Genomic DNA, 14,640 nt, shown 5'->3' with positions numbered 1-14,640 from the left:
AAACAAGCAACCATAATCCTTGGGTTAAAGAAAGAGCTCCCATGGACAGAGCACAAGCTTTGCATGCAGAAAACCAGGCTCAATCCCTGGCACACAAGGTCCCCTAAACACCACCAGGACCAGCCTCTGAACACTGAGCCAGGAATGGCCTCCAAGCCAAAATAGGAAAGTCAGATCCCTTTCATTGAATTGTTCCAGTTCTGAGGTAAAAGAACAATTTCTGGCACAGACTTCCTCCCCCCTCCCCCCGCCTTCAGTGTTGTCCTTATAGCTGACCCGAGAAGATGCTCCTTTCTCCTCTGAAGGGGCTAGAAGGAGCAGCCGAGAGACCAGACTGCAACTGCTAGGCTGAGTATTTCCCTCTATTTTTAACCAGAACTCAACCCTCTTCTGGGACTTTTGTCCCAGAGCTAACATTCTCCACCAATTTTTCATCACTATGTCATCTGATAGGAGCATATCAGCAGAGATCCAAATAGAACATACTTTAAACAGCATCTGACTTTTTGGCTCCCAAGGATAGATCATCTATTCCAGAAACTATTCTCATCTTCCTTCCCAGGGTATGACAACTAGCTAAGTTTCTCATTAATTTTTTTCTTTTTTCTTTTTTTGAGGGTCATGTTTACATTATTTTATTTATTTATTTTTGGTTTGGTGCCACAACCAGAGGTGCTAGAAGCTACTCCTAGCTCTGTGCTCAAGGATTGTATAATTCCCAGGTGGCCAGGGGAGTCCCTGACAGCTCTTCACCTCACCGCCCGGGTTGGGGTGGTCTCAGGCTGTTCCCCCAGCAGGGGAGGCCCAGGCCGGGGCAGATGGAGGAGGAAACAAGGGCCAAACCAGTTGATTGATCAGTTGCCATTTATTCCATTCTCCCCATGCGCCTGTTCCAGTCTGTCTGAGCCCTCCATTCTAGTCGCACACTGCCCCTCATTCCTGTCTCCTCCTGTCTCTCCTGATCATCTCTCCATGCTCCATCTTGCTCCCTGCTCTCTCTCCCAACTCCTCCAACTCTCATCTCTCCAACTCCTTCACTCTGGGCGGATGCTACACCCAGTCTGTAGCAAAATCAATATAAGAAAGCCCTTCCTGACTGCTCATCAGGCGTAAGGGTAGAAACACCATCTAGGGGTAGTTCTCTTCTCCTCAGTCCAATAAATTAAGTAACATCTTAATGAACATCTTAATATTAGTTATTTTTGTATGGATACAGTAAGAACTTGTAGGGCAGCTTTCATGGGAACATCTTGCCACAGACTCAGACTACAGTGCTCAGGCCAGATTAATCGTTCCTAACCCTAGCAGGCTGGAGCGATAGCACAGCAGGTAGGGCATTTGCCTTGCATGCAGCTGACCCAGGTTCGAGTACTCCATCCCTCTCAGAGAGCCCGGCAAACTACCGAGAGTATGCCATCCACACAGCAGAGCCTGGCAAGCTACCCGTGGTGTGTTAGATATGCCAAAAACAGTAACAAGTCTCACAATGGAGATGTTACTGGTGCCCGCTTGAGCAAATCGATGAACAAGGGGACAACAGTGCTACAGTGCTACCCTAGCAGGGTCCGAATCTAGTAATTACTTTTTGGATCATGACAGAATTTGCCCATGACCATGCTCTTAACTTATAGTTAGCATTATGGCAATTTGGCCAGGCCCATCTGGATGCCAGGGTAGCACATAGCTCACCACTTGCCCTGGGTCCATCCAGTCCCTCGTTGGGACCCTGCTTTTGGGGGTGCTAGGAAGTTAGGGCAACTGAGGCTTAAGTCAAGAGAACAGATGCCCAAGAGGTGAATATCACTGAGTGTCCATTAACTCCCAAGTTACAAAAGAATAGTATTAACTGTCTTCTTGTGCCCATGCAAAAAGGACATTGGTCTGAATTAACTATGCAAAGAACTTAAGGAGAAGAGAAAACCAATATTTATAAGTTATCAGAGCACAAAGAAAGAAGTTACAAATAAACACAGAGGAATTGGAGCACTATGATGAGAGCAACCCAATAAACCTAAGCTCCCTGTGGCAATGCAGAAAGGACAAACCAATGTTATCCTACAAAGGATCTCTTCCAGAGGTGCTCAGGGGACCACAATTGTACCTGGAATGGGACTGGGTTTGCCACATGCTAAGAAAGCACCTTGATCCCTTTACTATGTCTTCAGTCCATGGAGGACTATTTTATAAAGAAAAAAGATCCTAATAAAGAACAGCCCCCGGGGCTGGAGCCATAGCACAGCAAGTAGGGTGTTTGCCTTGCATGCGGCCAACCCGGGTTTGATTCCCAGCATCTCAGATGGTTCCCCGAGCACTACCAGGAGTAATTCCTGAGTGCATGAGCCAGGGGTAACTCCTGAGCATCACTGGGTGTGACCCAAAAAGCAAAAAAATAAAAATAAATAAAGAGGGGCTGGAGTGATAGCACAGCGGGTAGGGCGTTTGCCTTGCACGCGGCCAAACCAGGTTCGAATCCCAGCATCCCATATGGTCCCCTGAGCACCGCCAGGGGTAATTCCTGAGTGCATGAGCCAGGAATGACCCCTGTGCATTGCCGGGTGTGACCCAAAAAAAGCAAAAAATAAATAAATAAATAAATAAATAAATAAATAAATAAATAAAGACCAGCCCCTCCGTCTCTGCCTGCTGCAGAGGTGCCCTAAAGCCTGGTAAACCCTGGCAGAAGTCACAAATCTTATTCAACTCTCACACCAGAAAGAGCAGCCAGGCCCCTCTCAGATAAAGCTGATCACAGCAGGAAAGCCAGCAGAAACATTCAAATAAAGAAGGTTTATATGGAAACCCTGGGATTCTGCCCTGTAATATGACTTAAAGGCACAAAAGAATTTTCCATGTAGTTTATGATTTGGCCCCCATAATTTGGAGAGCAGGGTTCTTTTTTATGATTTACAAAGAAAAAATTGAACCCAGAGAGGTTAAGTAACTGATGTAATAAAATGACCACCAAATTATCAACAATTAGATTTTGGTTTTTGCTTGTCTGTTTTGGAGGGGCCACATCCCACAGTGCTCAGGACTTACTGCTAGCTCAGTGCTCAGGTATTACTCCTGAAAGGGTTCAGGGGACCATTTGTGGTGCTGGAGATAGGACCCAGACCAGCTGCATCCAAGACAAATTCCCTATCCACCATACTACCCTTCTGGCCTCTCAGACTTTTTTGGGCTTATTGGGGGTCCATACTTAACAGTGCTCAGGAGCTAGTCCCAGGTTGGTGCTCAAAGATCACTCCATTTGCAGTAGCAGTCATCAAATTTGGGCCTCCTACATGCAAAGCCTGTGCTCCCGTCCATTAAGCCATCTCTCTGGACCTCTGCTATTAAACTGTAAACTCCTTTAAGATACAAACTCTGCCATACTCATCTTCAGATCCCCAGCAAATCCCACACAGGATCTCACTCAGAGCAGACACTCAATAAACATTTTCTTGGTGAATGAGTATGAGCAATCCCTGTGCCTGTCCACATCTCAGAGTGCTAAGTCAGTTGGCTTCAATAGTCCTTCCCAGTTTGGAAGAGACAATGGCAACACCTTTTTGATTCCTATGACACCTGTCTGCACTAGGATCTACAAGGCCACAGGGAGCCTGTTCATCCACTCCTGTAGTCCTTATTTCACTGACATTATTGTACTCCTTACCCTTTGCAGCTTCCCCAAATCACCAGAAATGCAGTGACTTAAATACACGTATAACGGGGGCTGGAGAGATAGTACAGCGGATAGGGCACTTGCCAACCTGGGCCATCCCATATGGTCCCCTGAGTACCTCCAGGACTAATTTCTGAGTACAGAGCCAGAATTTCTTCTGCTCAGAATTTCTTCCTGAGCAGTTCTGGCTGTGGAACAAAAACAAACCAATGTCCCATCCCTTCACCTCACTACTACCCCCACATCAATGTTCTGTAGTTCTGGAGGCCAGAAGTGGGAAATCAGTTTTTCACATTAAGCTAAAGTCCAGGTGCCAGACGGGTGATTCCTTCTGGAAGCTCTGAAGGAAGAATCCTTCCTTCCTTCCTTCCTTCCTTCCTTCCTTCCTTCCTTCCTTCCTTCCTTCCTTCCTTCCTTCCTTCCTTTCTTCCCTCCTCCCTCCCTTCCTTCCATCCTTCCTTCCCTCATCCCTCCCTTCTTCCCTTCCTTCCATCCTTCCTCCCTTCTTCCCTTCCTTCCTTCCTCCCTTCCTTCCTTCCTTCCTTCCTCCCATCCTTCCTTCCTTCCTTCCTTCCTTCCTTCCTTCCTTCCTTCCTTCCTTCCTTCCTTCCTTCCTTCCTTCCTTCCCTCCTTCCTTCCCTTCTCCCTCACTTCTTCCCTTCCTTCCATCCTTCCTCCCTCCCACCCTCCCTCCCTTCCTCTCTACCTCCATCCTTTCTTTCCTTCCTTCCTTCCCTCCTTCCTCCCTCCCTCCTCTCTTTTTCCTTTCTCCTTCCTTCCTTCCTGCCTTCCTCTCTCCCTCCCTCCCTCCCTCCCTCCCTCCCTCCCTCCCTCCTTCCCTTCTCTCTCTCCTTTCTCCTTTCTTCCTCCCTCTCTCCCTTCCTCCCTTCCTTCCTCCCTTCCTTCTTAGTTTTGTTGAGATCAACACCTGTTAGTGCTTGGGCAGGGCTGGCTCCATTCCCAATAGGGCTATCCCCAGTAGTGCTGAGGGGATGGAGATGGGGGCAGGCATGCCCCAAAGCAAATCCTGGGCCTCATGTTTGTAAGGCATGTGTTCCACCTCTTGTACCCATCCCTTAACTGGTAATCCCTTCCTTGCCTTTTTCAGCATTCAGAGGACACTGTATTCCTTGGGTTGTGCCCTTTCCTTCATCTTCTGAGTGTGTCTGCATCCATCATCACATCAGCATCTCCTCTTCTGAAGTCACAGCTCCCCCAGCTCTCTCATATAAGGACACCAGTCATATCATTAAGAGCACACACAAGGTAACTTTATCAGGATTTGGAATTATTTAGGAAGCCTTATTCAGTTAGTGATACAACTAATACAACTAGTAGGTTCTTACTACACATACAGAGAGAGAGAGAGAGTTGATTTTTATTTTCCCAAGCTAAGAAGTACATAAATGTTCAAACAGAGGGAGCCCAAACCTTTCACTCAGACCAAGAAGCAGGCATCTCCAAACACTCCCAGAAGACACTTATAAACTCCCTGACTGGTTCCAAGCCTTAGCCTAAGGCTTCAGTCAGCTGCCTGGTCCTCTGGGGTAGGCTGGGAGAGATAACAGCATCTAAAAACCTTTGTTCAGTTTCCCATTCTGAGTGGGAGGAGAGAGGATAGAGGCCAGGATTTCAAAAGGGTCTTCCTGCTGGGCTTCTGTCCTGAGGCTAAGGCAGTGAGATGCAGTAGCAGCAAAATCTGTGTTCTATGTCAAGGCCCTGACTCTGTAAATGACCAGAGATAATAAAAACACTTCAACAAATACAGTAACACAAACAAATGTAGTTACAACTTACTCTTAAATTGTACATTAAATTAATGTGAGCAACTTGGAGTTGGAATTTCCTCCTCAATTTCCTTTTCCTGGGCAGTGCTCAGGGGGTTAGTCCCAGCTCTGAGCTTGCTCTTGGTGGTACTCCAGGGACTATGTAGTACCGGGAATGGAACTTGGGGTCCAGCATGCACAGTATGCATTCCAGATCTATGAGCTCTCTCCAGCCTGATTTTCAGGAAATTAGAGCAGAGAATTACTGGGCCGAGTGAGAATTCATCCAGGCTCATTTTTTATTTGAGGGGGGGAGTCACCCCAGCAAAGCTGGACAGTTCTGGGGCAGGGGATCCTGTGGTGCCTGGGAATAATTTAGGACCTTGCTTCTGCTAGACATGTATGCTATCACAAGAGCATTCTATTTTTAACTCTCAACACAGAGCCTCCTCACAGTATGTGTCTAGTCAATAGTTATAAAGAAAAATCCTGAATCTTCTGTCCTAAGTTCCAATATAATAGAACACAAGCCAAAGAAATTGAAGTTCAAAACCCCTAAAAAAAGATGAGTTAGTCTTTAGAAAAGTTCTGTTGGGTTCCTAGAGAAGGGAACCAGAGCATTATACAGCAAAGCTGCCTCTGGCCAGCGCCCTGCACTCAGGCTCTCTCTCTCTCTCACTCAGAGAGCGTATCCTTTCAGACCCTGGCCTGGAGAGATATTTGTCATTGTTCCAGGAAAAACATAAGAGCATCGGGTTTTGGGGGGCTGGAGCAATAACACAGCGGGTAGGGCATTTGCCTTGCACACGGCCAGCTCGGGTTCAATTCCCATATGGTCCTCCAACCACCAGGAGTAATTCCTGAGTACATGAGCCAGGAGCAACCCCTGAGCATCACCGGGTGTGACCCCCCCACACACAAAAAAGGGCATAGGGTTTTGATTTTGATACTATTCGCTCTCAATCAAGGATTGGGCAGATTATCACAGTGTGAGTGGTAGGTACTTCCTAATTCTTGGGTGTGTTCCTGGATCTGCAATATTTGAAGCATCCATGCTCTTGTCCCTAATGGTCCCATTGTACCACATTGGGGACCAACCCTTTGTCCTAGAAGCAACTCCAGGGCACTGCTTCCTGTCAGGGCCTGAGGCTGTCTGAGAGCTCTGCTGGAGGAGGTCTACCTGGCAGCCCACCTGATCAGAAGGCTGGGGAGTCCCACCTGGACAAGCGAGCCCAGCATTTAAGATGGTAATACCTTGAAAACAGACTCTCTTTCTCCTCCCAAATTAATGTCCTCCACCCAAGAAGGAGGGGCCTGAGGGACAGTACAATGGCATAGCATACGCCTTGAAATGGGGCCCTAAAACAGAACCCAGGTACCACATGGTCCTCCAGCACTGCTGAGACTGGCTCTACCACCCCCACCCCTCCCCAGACACAACTGCAGTGACCCATAGTTTTGAGAAATGAGTTTGGGTGAAATCTCACTTAGTTTAATAATTCGTTTGTTTGTTTGTTTGTTTGTTTGTCTGTTTGTTTGTTTGTTTGTAAGCCACACCAAGTAATGATCAGGGATTATTCCTGGCTCTGCTCTCAGGAATTGCTCCTGGTGGTGCAGAGGGGGCCAGGTGGGATGCTGAGGAGTGGCCTCACGCAAGGGAAGTACCCTACTGGCTGTACTATCTCTCTGGCCCAATTATCCTCTACTATAAGTTCTCGAAGCTTGGGCCAGGGAGATAGGTCAAGAAGTAAAAGAAGTTAGATTCCATCCTTAGCACTGGGAGCAATCGCCCTCCTCCCACCAGCTCTGAGCCAGGAGTAGACTTCAGGGACCTCTGCATGTGGCCCCAAAACCAAACCAAACCAAAAGGGCCAGGAGTTAGTGTTTTGCATGGGCTCGAAATGCCGCATAGCCTTGACACATCCCTAAGCATAACCCGGAAGGTTATAGAGCACTGACAGTTGTGGCCCTGATGGTTTCCAAGTATCACCAGAGCAGTCTGGAGGCTCCACTCCAGGACCTGTGCAACACTCCACTGACAGCTGTGGCCCCGGGACCCCTGGACCACCACTTAGGAGCCCCCAAATAAATCAAAAACAAAATTCCTGAGATTCAAATTTGATCCAGCTCTTCCTGATTCTCCAAGCTGTGTTCCTAGACACTTGGGCCACATAGACAACATACCACTATAGTATCGCTACACATTCAGTATAGGCTCTGTTCTGCTCTGTCCCTCCAGTCCTTGCTGCAACTCTGAGATGGAGATTCTGGTCATTCCACATTTTGCCAAGGCAGACCAAGCCACAGTGAGTGTCAGTGGCTTATTCGAGGTCACTCAGCTGCTAAGTGATGGGGTGAGAATTCAGGCGCCTTGCTGGGCAAACATCTTCTCTGCCCAGTAGTCTGGATTGTGAATTGGACTAGTAAATCACAGGTCCCCTCCACTCCCCCTGTGTCCCCACTGGGACTTTCAGGTCTGCTTCCTCCAGAACTTACTCCTCAGGGCCTTGTGAAATTCTCTTCTGTTGAACCCTGACTCTGGCATTTCCTCCCGGACACTTCCTGGTATCTGAGAGCAGCTCTCTGCACTGGGTGAAGTTCTCTCCATTGCAGGAGCTTCTGAGATTGCTGGTTTCTTCCTCCTAGACTGGGTGACCACGTGCAGGGTTAGCCTCGGTCCTTTCAGCCCCACCTGCCAATCCTGCTTTCCCCTTCCCCACTTCCAACGTACCAGCACCCAAGGGACCAAGGTACTCCTCACTACCAGCCTCAAACCCCACCAGGAAATCTCTTGGACCTTTCAGTTGACAGTCTTGGCAGAACCCTAGGTTTTTTTTTTTTTTTAATTTATTTATTTATTTTTAATTAGAGAATCACCGTGAGGGTACAGTTACAGATTTATACACTTTTGTGCTTATACTTCCCTCATACAAAGTTTGGGAACCCATCCCTTCACCAGTGCCCATTCTCCACCACCCGTAAACCCAGTGTCCCTCCCACCCTCCCCAATCCCATCTCCCCCCCACCCCACCCTGCCACTGTGGCAAGGCATTCCCTTCTGTTTTCTCTCTCTAATTAGCTGTTGTGGTTTGCAATAAAGGTGTTGAGTGGCCGCTGTGCTCAGTCTCTAGCCCTCATTCAGCCCGCAACTCCCTTCCCCCACATGGCCTTCGATTACAATGTAGTTGGTGATCGCTTCTCTGAGTTGACCTTTCCCCGGAACGTGAGGCCAGCCTCGAAGCCATGGAGTCAACCTCCTGGTACTTATTTCTACAGTTCTTGGGTGTTAGTCTCCCACTCTGTTATTCTATATACCATAGATGAGTGCAATCTTTCTATGTCTGTCTCTCTCTTTCTGACTCATTTCACTCAGCATGAAACTTTTCATGCCCATCCACTTAACTACAAAATTCTTGACCTCCTTTTTTCTAACAGCTGCATAGTATTCCATTGTATAGATGTACCAAAGTTTCCTCAACCAGTCATCCGTTCTGGGGCATTCGGGTTTTTTCCAGATTCTGGCTATTGTAAACAGTGCTGCGATGAACATACATGTGCAGATGTTGTTTCGATTGTACTTTTTTGCCTCTCTGGGATATATTCCCAGCAGTGGTATTGCTGGGTCAAATGGGAATTCAATATCTAATTTTTTGAGAGTCGTCCAAATTGTTTTCCAGAAGGGCTGAACCAGTCGGCATTCCCACCAGCAGTGAAGAAGGGTCCCTTTCTCCCCACATCCTCTCCAACAGCGGTTGCTTTTGTTCTTTTGGATGTGTGCTAGTCTCTGTGGTGTGAGGTGGTATCTCAAAGTTGTTTTGATCTGCATCTCTCTGATGATTAGTGATGCAGAGCACTTTTTCATGTGCCTTTTGGCCATTCGTATTTCTTCCTTGGTAAAGTTTCTGTTCATTTCTTCGCCCCATTTTTTGATGGGGTTGGATGTTTTCTTCTTGTAGAGTTCAACCAGTGCTTTATATACCATTGATATCAACCCCTTATCTGATGGGTATTGTGTAAATATCCTTTCCCATTCTGTGGATAGTCTTTGTATTCTGGTCACTGTATCTCTTGCGGTGCAGAAGCTTTTTAGTTTAATGTAGTCCCATTTGTTGATCTCTGTTTTTACTAGATTGCTTAGTTCCGTGTCACCTTTGACGATACCTTTATCTTCAATATCGTGGAGGGCAGAACCCTAGGTTTGATGATTCCTCACCATAAAAGCAGACCCAGAAGTATATAGTCCCAAAGTTTCAAATTCTAGACCAAAGGCAATCTTAGTTTGATGTCAAAAAGATCAAACTTTAAATTTAACACATCAGAGGTAACTCTGTTTTGTGGACATTCACATACCATCATTTCAAAAGTCCCCATACTGTCACTTTTTTTTAAGACCCAACATATTATCAAAAGAAAGTTTGCTTAGAAATTTCTTTACTATTGGCACTTGGGTTGTTTCCAAGTTTGGCTCTCCTACACAATCTAAAACAGATTTTTTGTTTGCTTAATTTTTGGTGTACTTACTTCCTTGTAGATAAGCTTCCTAAAGTAGAATAAATATCCCAGCAGATATAAACATTGTATAGCTTTGGATAGACATCAGTTGATTGTTTAAGGGATTAAGTATTATCACCAGCCAACATACATATGCCTATTTCCGTATAGTTCTGTTAACATGAGATTTATAATTTTTATTTGCTTTTTCTATTTTATTTTTAATTTTACTTTTTTTTTTATTGGGGGAGGGGACATGCCCAGTGGTGCTCAGGGCTTTCTCCTGGCTCTATGCTCATGGATCACTCCTGGTGGTGCTGGGTCCATACGCAGTGCCAACTGTGTGTTCACAAAAGAGGCCAGTGGGGCTCTATCTCTCCCGCTGCCTGCGTTTGGTAGTCTTACGCCACCTCCCCCACTCTAGGGAGGCTGATGGAGATGGGCAGGTGAAGGAAGGAAAGAGTGCCAGGCTGCTCGGTATCAGTTGTAGTTTAATCCAATCTCTGTTCCCGTTCTGCTTCTCTCTCGAGCGCCCTTCTATCTCTCTCTCTCCCAAGCCCCACTCACTCTCACTTCTTTCGCTTTGTGTTCTGCTTCAATGTCTCCCCTGCTTCTGTCTTCTCCCGTGCTTCTGTGTGTTCCCCCTGCTTCTGTGTGTTCCCCCTGCTTCTGTGTGTTCCCTGTGCTTCTGTGTGTTCTCTTCTACTTCTCCTACAGTCTTAGTTTATATAGCAATCACATAGGGTGGTAACACAAAGGTGGGTCGGAACATTAACACATCAACAAAGAGGTAAGACCACTCCTCAAGGACAAAATCTCATCTAAGAAGATTACTAGTTCTGGGGCTGGAATAATAGCACAGTGGGTAGGGCATTTGCCTTGCATGCGGCCGACCCAGGTTCGATTCCCAGCATCCCATATGGTCCCCTGAGCACCACCAAGAGTAACTCCTGAGTGCAGAGCCAGGACTAACCCCTGTGCATCGTCAGGTGTGACCCAAAAAGAAAAAAAAAAAGAAGATTACTAGATCTGCTCAAGGGTGGGATCCAAACAGGGGTGTGTCCCTTTCTCCTTTCCTCAGCTAGTAATCCACTTACATAGTTGTAGTAAATCTACTTCTAATATTTCTAGCAATATCATTCTGTATGAGCACAGTAAGAGATATAATCTTAAAGTTTGGTTCTTCCTGAGGACATCTCACTATACATTCCAGACCACAGTCCTCAAGCCAGGTTAATCTTCCTAACCCCAGCAGGGTCCTAATCTCGTTGTTACCTTTGGATCATGACAGCATTGTCCATGATCATGCCCTCAACTTATAGTTGAGTACTGTGGTGCTTTGGCCTGGCCCATTTTGATGCCAGGGTAGCTCACAGCTTGCCCTGGGTCCATTCCATCCCTCGTCAGGACCCTACATTTGGGGTGTTAGGAACTAAGGGAACTGAGACGAGAAAGCAGATGCCCAGGAGTAGATATTATTGGAGTCAATCAACTCCCAAGTTATGAAGCACAATATTAATGTTCTCCCTAGTGTCCATACAGAAAGGACATTGCTTGAAGGTAAGCTATGAAAGACACTAACTAACAATACAAGTTCAGAGTCCTTAAAAGAATCTGATCACACAAGCTAACAGAATCTGATCAGGGAAAAGGTGATTAACTAGTTGGGAAGGAGGGTACAGAGAAGAGTTTACAGATAAACAAAGAAATGGGAGTGATTCGGGAGCACTGTGATGGGTGTAATCAGGTAAACCTAAGTTCTCTGCAGCAAGGCTGAAAGAACAAACCCTGTGTTATCCTACAGCCAACTATCAAAATGGGGTCAGCTTCATGTAAAGCAAGCACCTTACCCACTGTACTATCTCTTCAGGTCTTTATCTGCTTCTTGTAGTTTAATAGCTCTATAATGATACCTCAAAGTTGTGTATATAAGCCTCTTTTTGTTGTATAAATATTGTATAAACATCACATTTCTCTGTGATGTTTCTTCTTCCTTTTTATTTGGGACAATTTGTTTCACCTTCTAGAGTAAAATCCAGATGTGAGCTGTTTATTTGTATAAGTTCTTTCCTATTTTGGAGCAAGTTTCTAAAAATTATAGTTCCCACATAGCTTTTATTTCTGTAGCTCTCTAAATAGCTATCTCCTGTAAATTTCAGAAATCTCCATACTCAAAGCTTTATCTTGTCCTTAAAAATCTTTGCTTCTTCAATAGTCAAATATTTATGGCTCCTTCAAATAGGAGCTAACTGTGTAATTTTTTTTTATTTAAAAAAATATTGTGCCTACCCGTCAGAAATGATGAAATCATGCAGTTCACTGCAACTTGGATGAAACTGGAGAATATCATGCTAAGTGAAGTCAGAAGGAGGATAAATATTGGATGATCTCACTCATCTGTGACTCTGTGACATATAGAGAAACAAAATAAGAGCATCGAAGGTGTCAAATGATGCCAAACACTTGGCCCTGGATTGTAGAACTGAAAAGGCCAAGTAAGTCATTTTGAGAATGTGCATGAGTGTGTGTGTGTGTGTGTGTGTGTGTGTGTTGGGGGAGCATGACACGAATGATGAGGGAGACCCAATACAACAAAAAGGCATTGGTGGAGAGTCTTGGTTTGTTTGGTGGGTTGAGGTGAGGTAACTGTGTAGATCAAAACTCTAAGTGTCAACACTTAAAGTTTGATATGTGCTTTTTGCAAATATATGACCCAAACTATAATAACTACATTTTCTAAAAGTTGATTTTTCCAGTGGGGTGGAGTGAGGTGTAGAAAGGAAACTTAAGATGTTTGTGGAAGGAAGCTGACACTGGTGGTGGGAGTGGAGCTGGAACACTGCATGCATGAAACTCTATTAACGGTTTTGTAAATCACAGTGCCAAAATAAAAATTGGAAAGAAAAATAACCTCACAAAAAAAGTCTATTTCAACAGACTTTATAGCTCAACCATTCTAACAAAATCAATTTGTTTTAAACTTTAAAAATACTAGTCTATTTTACTCTGGTACATCTAAAATTTACTCTTTCAGTAAGATCTGTGATACTACTCCAATATATGAACTTCCTTTAACATCATAAATTTCCTTTCTATGACCCAAATAATCAATGAGTAAGTGATGAAATCTTTTTGTATGGTTGTGTTTTGCTTTACTTGGGGGTTTTGGGACCACACCTAGAGTTACTCAAAGCTAACTTCTGGCAAGAACAAAAGCAACCAGTGTTGGCGTGGACATGGGGAGAAGGGGACTCTCCTTCACTGCTGGTGGGAATGCCAACTGGTTCAGCCCTTTTGGAAAACAATATGGACAATTCTCAAAAAATTAGAAATTGAGCTCCCATTTGATCCAGTAATACCACTCCTGGGAATATATCCTGGAGAGGCAAAAAGGTATAGTAGAAATTACATCTGCATTTGTATGTTCATTGCATCACTGTTTACAATAGCCAAAATCTGGAAAAAAACAGAGTGCCCAAAACCAGATGACTGGTTAAAGAAACGTTGGCACATCTACACAATGGAATACTATGCAGCTGTTAGAAAAGATGAAGTCATGAAATTTGCATATAAGTGGATCAACATGGAAAGTATCATGTTAAGTGAAATGAGTCAGAAAGAGAGAGACAGACATAGAAAGACTGCTCTCATCTGTGGACTATAAAATAACAGAGTGGGAGACTAACACCCAAGAGTTGTAGAAATAAGGACCAGGAGGTCTGCCCCACAGCTTGGAAACTGGCCTCACATGCTGGGGGAAAAGGCAGCTCAGATAGAGAAGAGAACACCAAGTAGAGGATGTTGTGAGGACCCATTCGGGTTGGAATATGTGAACTAAAAGTAGACTACAGACTGAACATGAAGGCCACTCAATACCTCTATTGCAAACTACAACACCCAAAAGGAGAGAGAACAAAAAAGGAATGCCCTGCCGCAAAAGGTTGGGGTGGGGGTGGTGAGTGGGATACTGGGATCATTGGTGGAGGTAAATGGGCACTGGTGGAGGGATGGGTAAACGATCACTGTATGAGTGAAATGCAAACACAAAAGTTCATAAATTTGTAACTGTACATCACAGTGATTCTCTAATTAAAAAATTTTTTAAAAAGCTAACTCTGGCTCTGTTCAGAATCACTCCAGGGGGTGCTTGGGACACTTGCAATACCAGCGATTGAACTGGGATCAGCTACATGCAAGGCAAGTGCCTTAACTCCTATACTATATATCCAGCTCTACTTGTTTTTCTCCTTGTTATGACTTAAGTACAAACTAGGAAATCTATGAGACAGAATTTTTTATTCTACTTTGTTCACTTGAGAAATATTTATTGAGCACCTAGCAGGTACCAGACATTTATTCTAGATGCCAAGGGTATACAGCTATGAACAATCATCAATACTCTCATGGAGTTCACATTCTGATGGAGGAGAACTTGGAGAGACAAATTTTTAGATAAATTCAGGGCAGAAGAGAAAACTCAACCAGTTGAGCACAGGCTTTGCAAGGAGGACATCCAAGTTCCATCCTGAAACCAAGTAATATTCCCAATAGAAGTGTCCCCAAGCACAGCTAGGAATAGCCTTTACAGCCTGCCAGGTGTGGTCTCAAACCCAAGAACAAATTAGCACGTAAGTAGATAAAAGATCGAGATATAATAAGTAAGGTGGGGAAGAATTAAGTGTTTGATGGGGCAACTTCAGAAGGATCCCATTGGAAGAG

The sequence above is a fragment of the Sorex araneus genome, chromosome 5 (genome assembly GCF_027595985.1).
Source record: "Sorex araneus isolate mSorAra2 chromosome 5, mSorAra2.pri, whole genome shotgun sequence".
Taxonomy (NCBI): domain Eukaryota; kingdom Metazoa; phylum Chordata; class Mammalia; order Eulipotyphla; family Soricidae; genus Sorex; species Sorex araneus.
This window is presented reverse-complemented; position numbering follows the sequence as displayed.